Consider the following 6,362-nt stretch of genomic DNA (forward strand, 5'->3'; position numbering starts at 1 on the left):
AGTGGAGAATGAACCATGCAAAATGAAACAGTTTTGAATCACTCACTACTGCTGCTCATCTTCAGTAGATGCAGCCAATTCGATCCGAAGGCAAAGGTGCAGCAAATCTTAAGAAGTCAATAAGCTATGAAATGACACCTTTAAGGAGTGTGTGGTTTGTTGCCTTCAGGGGAAACAGAGCCTCCTCCAGTCAGGCATCATTTCAGACTGCAGTAAACCCACGTCAATAGGACAATGCATCTTTTAGTGTAGTGCTCCCTTGCTGGGCCTGATAATATCATTTATAAATTGTTGATGTCATAAGAAAGAACATGATATAAGTCCAAAATGGGAACCTTAACAGTTCCCTTTCCATTTAACTCTGTTTCAGGACACTCTTGATTCTCTGTAAGTAGAGGAGTGTTATCAAGAGCATTTTTTACTTCACCTCACTGACCTACAGAACACTAACAAGTTCTTTATTTCCAATTAGTTCAGCAGCAGATCACACAAAATTAGACCTTTCTGAAATTCCTAAAAACCACAGTAACCATTACTGAGACGAGGAGATGTGTAAGACCATAGACCCAGCCAGGCTATGCCACAGTTTTGATGTGTTATTAGAAGGTAAGTGGAGTATGAATGGTCCCTTTGTGGCCTAATAAAGACCGGGTTGCCTGCAGTTAGCAGCTCTCTGTGGACTCAGGCCTGACCCAGCTCCATTCGACCCGCTGCTAAACACAGAGACCCCAGAGCCTTGCTCGTTACATTACAGCTCACTAAAGGAGACAAGCGGAGCTCTGTGTGCTAATGAGTGCTCTGATAAAGCTCATCTTTCTCTGTTTATCTCTCCCTATATCTATCTATCTATATATCTATATCTCAATGACAAATTTATATCTGAACAAGCTCAGCAACTCAAATGAGACAATGTAACACTTTATTAATGTCTCTTTTTTTAACTAAAAAATCTTAATGTCTTGGCTATAAATAAGAACAAATTAATAAGAATAAAGTAATAAGATTATATATTTTATATTATATTTTATATATTACATTATCATACAATGATGGCCTCTCATTTCAGATCCAGAATTTATGCTGGTATTGACAAACCACTGTCACTTTTCAGACAAAGGGAAAGTCAATAAAGCGGTGGTTATGGACCTTTGCCCGACCTGCTGCTGAAGAATTTTTAATTGTTCTCCTGAGAAACACTTTTGCATTATTTACATTCCTTCTAAATAACCATAAACACATAAACTAGAATTAAACTCAGTTCCTGAATTCATGTCGCCCCAAGTGTAATGGATGAGTTCTTTCTGGTGCTTATGATGTTGTTAGGAAATCACAGGGATTCTATCTTCATGTTTACTACCTTAGCAAGGCAGCAAACTAGATAGCAAAACTGTAGATAGCAACCATGAACTAAAGACCCCATTAATCTTTATATATTTATATATTTATTAAGTATAATGGTAGTAGCATAGAGCACAAACATAGATTAAATACAAATGGGTGTAAGTGAAATCATAGCATAACCATAACTGGCTAACAAATGACTGGCTAACAAATGACTAGCTAGCTAGTTAGCAAGAAACGTTTACAAGCTGACAGCTTTCTATTCAAATAACTTAAATTACATAAATAAACATGCTTGTACATAAATTACAGGACAAATCTAAATCTTGCTTGTAAGTTGTTCATAGTTTCTTGTTCAAAACATAATAAATATAATGGAGTTAACTGTCAACAGTTATAGCTCACTGTATGGCAGCAGGAACCAAAAAATTAACCATTCATGCATTCACAGGATGACACACACACACACAGACACATTTAAAAAGTGCTGTATATCTGTTGTATGAGATGTCTTTTATATAAATATACTGACTCTTGATTCTGTTCTGTCATTTAGCTTCACAAATTATCCCAACACATTCTCCACATTCTCATTCCCCTGATTCAGAGAGAACTGCTTATTAATTCAAGACAACTCTGAATAGTCCTGTGGTTTGGTGTTCTCTCTATTCACGTACATCCTTTGGTCTCAAGAGCCATATTCCCTATTTTAATTATATTACCTGTTATTAATTTAATCTGGATGTGTTTTATATGTAAAAAGAAAACAAAGCAACGTGTCACACTTGTGTAATTCCACTGTTTATTTTTTTATACCTGTAATAACAGAGAAAGAGTAAGAATATAATCACTTTTACAAGAGTTAATTCTCTAAACTCATAAAGGAAATAGACTGAACACTAATTGTGTGCTTATTTGCACAGACAATTACAGAATGAATAAAAACACAGAAATATAAATCACAGGGGACGCTTCACTGTTGAGAAACATTGGTTGCAATTTTCCCTAAATGACCTGTGGGATTAGCAGATTTTCCCTTTGGTCTTCCACATCAATTTTTTAGCATCGACTCTAGCAAATCACCACTGGCTACTTTGTACCATATGAAAATGATCCATCACTATCCAGGACCGGGAAAATTACACACCGAACACTGAGTTTTTCCACCATCTCTCTCAAGTCTACAATAAGATAGTACTGTGTAATCCATTCTTAAAAACAAAGGCACCTAACTGTTTCTTGGTTTGGAAATACAAATACAAGAAAGACCCTTACCTGGTGTGTACAGGCTCTTAAACCTAGATTAGATTCTTCTCAAAGGTTCTTTAAAATACCATCCGATAAAAGGGACTCCATGGTTGTTTAATGGAGCGCCATATAAAGGCACCTTTATTTTGAACCGTGTTTAAAAAGGAGTTCCAGTGATTTTGTCTAAGCCCTTCAGAGTGGTCTGAGGATATTTGTGTAGCTCGCAATAGCCACTCTGTGTATTGGATGGTGCTCTGCCACTCCAAAGGACACAGCTCCACTGACCGGTGCCGGGGGACACTAAACTCCTCCAGCCAACATTTTCAATGACTTTTACGCTCTTGTGCAGCTGCTTCACAGCTTTCCACTCCAGTCATGCTTCTCAGTGGAATTTAAAAGTTGTGCTGGTCTTTCCTTGCATTATTTATAATGATGCATGGAGTTATTACAAAGCGTGATTTGCCAAGACAAATAGTTCTTTGGGTGAATAAATTGAACAATGTTTTTAAGTGCCCAAGACTTTTGCAAAATTCTGTATATGGTATTATGGTTACCACAGTCCCCCATACAGCCAAGCACGGAAAGAGTGAAGCGCAGAGCAAAATGGCCCCCAACAACCCCCCATAGTCCCCTGGGGTGAGACTGAATGTTTATTGATTGTTGTGTTTTTGTTTGTTTGTTTATTAACAAATTATCTAAGTCATAATAGTTGTGTGCCCTGTGAAGGACTGGCGCCCCCTCCAGGGTGTATTCCCGCCTTGAGCCCAATGATTCCAGGTAGGCTCTGGACCCACCGCGACCCTGAACTGGATAAGGGTTACAGACAATGAAAGAATGAATGAATAATTGTTGTGTATGTTGTGTATAAAGGGACAGTGGATATTTGTTGTCCTCGTGTGTCTGTCTTGGTGTCTGTTGGTGACCCCTCCAGTGTTGGTGGCCCCATCGGATTACACTGGGTGGGGCATTACTCCACATTTGTAAAGACTTTTGGTAGATTGCCAAGTTCCTTCCAAGACCTACAACCAAACCTGTGCAAATTTTGTCCTCACCTCTTTTCATACCAAGAAAGCTACAGTGCATTTGATATTTGTGATGAGATTCCATTCATGATTAATACATATATTTATTCTGATCCTGCAGTGTTTAAATTTAACTTTACTTGAGTGATTTATAAACAAGACTCCAGACATTAACTGTGAAATGTGTGACGTGTTTGGCCTGAGGGTAAGGAGTGGTAAATTCCCATCTTTGGTTTTTAGGTATCCACCCAACTCTCTTTGGAGCACGCTGCCGTAATCTTCGACAGTGACTTGACTTAAAGAGGCATTCCACAAATGTTTAAGAGTTCTGCATCATTAAGTAACTGAGATGTAAACACACACAAAAACGATGTAGGTTATGTAGGGTGGTTTAATTTAAAACCACACTGATACTACTGGAATGTGAAGTGTGGTGTGTGTCTGTGTGTGTGTCTCTCTGTGTATGTGTGTGTGTGTGTGTTTACCATGTTGTGGTGTAAATCATTAAATTATAACTTGAAGACATGTTCTGAGGGTAGTGTTACAGAGAGGAAGGCATGGACATATCAACAAACCAACTTCTCAAGACGTGTTTTAATGTTGGTGTAAAGTAAATGATTGTGTAAATATTACGGTTAATGCAAAGGACAGGTTTGGGCTCGTAGTATTTATGGCTAGAGTAAATGTAAGTCTACAAACAAATGAAAGCAAATCTATAACAATCCCCACAATGCATAAAAACATTGGTGTGTGTGTATGTGTGTGTGTGTGTGTGTGTGTTTGTGAAATATTTTCCTGTTTTTCCAGGTCTGCAGAACGGCTGGCACAACCCTTTGCTGCCCCCTACTGATCATTACCAGCTCCTACAGCTAATGAATTTTGTTGTGCCATTGACGTAAGCAGTATCTGTAGTTATCTGCATTCTGATGTTAGTTAAATAACTTGGCTTACATGAGGTTGTGTCAGTGTTGTGGGGTGATGCTAAAGCACGTCAGGAAAACTTTGGCTCAGGTATGGGGTGGCATACAATGCTTTAAAGATATGATTTATATAAGAGAAGATATCTTATTTAGCGCAGTGTTCTTTAATGTAATGCTCTCTTAAAGAGAAACAGAAAGATCTCTGGATGTTTTCAGGCATGAAGCTAGATGGGAGCTTGATTTTCTGCTGTCTCTCAGAGATTTAAAGGCAATGTCCACAATTTTGTGGAACTGCCATTCTCTCAGGTTTGTTTACATTAAGAAGCCCCATGTCTTCATTTGTGGCTGAAGTTTAACTTATCTGTAAGATTTTATTCACTGTTCAAATCACCACAAAAACTCATTTGTAACTCAAGTCTTTGTTTTGTAGCTAATTTGCTCTGTGTTTACTTTCATTTGGCAATCTCCTGAATTTAGAGTCAGTACTATTCTAATCTGAAGCAGCAAAAATGGTGAAGAAACACTGCCCACTAAACAAGGAGCGTCCCTGGACGTTCAAAATAGGTCTAAAAGTAGTCTGTCCGTCAAGGACATATTTTAAACGTCAATGGACGTCCAAAATCCATCTTAATAAGTTAGTTAAGTGGTGACCAATCGATAACGTCAACGGACGTCCAAAATACGTCTAATAGTCGTCTTTTCAATGTCTGTGTTTGGACGTCTTTTCAACTTTCATTTTCAACCTTAAGAGAACGTTGATTAGACCGCATTCATTACGTTATTTCAACGTTGAATCAACGTCTAATTGTTTACTGGGTGTGGATTTTATAAAAATTGTTTTTTGAACGCCTTGTCGCTTTAATAACTGTTTACCTGTTGAAGTGATGGTGATCTACCAAATTTTGCACAAAAGTTAGTAGTTCCATTTTTTACTGTATTGTTAAATTATGTTTAGAAATTTTAAAAGTTAAACTTTCGCGATGGAAATGGATAATCTCCCATTTAATCATCATAAAAAATGAAAAATGCATTACTTATACTGAAAGGCCATTTGGATTTGAAATGTAATAAATTAAGTGAGGTCTCTGACTATTGCACAGTATTGCAGATATAATAAAATGTCCAGTGTGTGGTACTGTGGTGCAGAATTTCTAATGAAGACTTTTGGAATTTAATTGTATTTAGGAATAGCAAAGGTTTTCCTAGATTTTCAGTTAAATAATTATTTTCCTAAATAATCCTCATAAAATTAGAGGAACAGAGAAGCTCAGATATCCATTGAAAACTTTAACTGCAATTACAAAGGATTACTTTTCCCAATTTAAAGCAAACTGCTGTATTTTGCCTGTTAAAGTATTAACCATCAACCTCAGAAGCTGGAGGAATTCTCTGAGGAAAAGGGTGAGTGATGTAAGTCATTACCCAGTCTGCAGTGAATACAGCTTCTTTAATTATTTATCCAGTGGAGCTGCAGCTTTGTGGTGTTGGCAGAGGGTGACTGGTGTAATGAGTTTTTTCAAGATAAAAACACCAGGCCAAAATGAGGAGGTAAAGAGCTCCAATGGGAGCAGTAAATACAGATATCAGCTTTGTGTTTTTATTGAGGGATGATTGAGCTGTTCTCTGCTAATTGGTTTGTAGGAATTGTTGCTAAGTTGGATAAGCTTTACAGCGGGCAAATTTTATGTGTTTTTTGTCAAATCTGGAAATTTAGGCAATTTTTTAGGCAAAATATTACAGTGTAAGGATCAGTTTAATGTATTTTACCTGTAGTGTAATCAAGCTAACGGAGGGGGGGGCGACTTGCAGACTGACGTGCAGACTGACCAAT

The sequence above is a fragment of the Hoplias malabaricus genome, chromosome Y, assembly GCF_029633855.1.
Source record: "Hoplias malabaricus isolate fHopMal1 chromosome Y, fHopMal1.hap1, whole genome shotgun sequence".
Taxonomy (NCBI): Eukaryota; Metazoa; Chordata; class Actinopteri; order Characiformes; family Erythrinidae; genus Hoplias; species Hoplias malabaricus.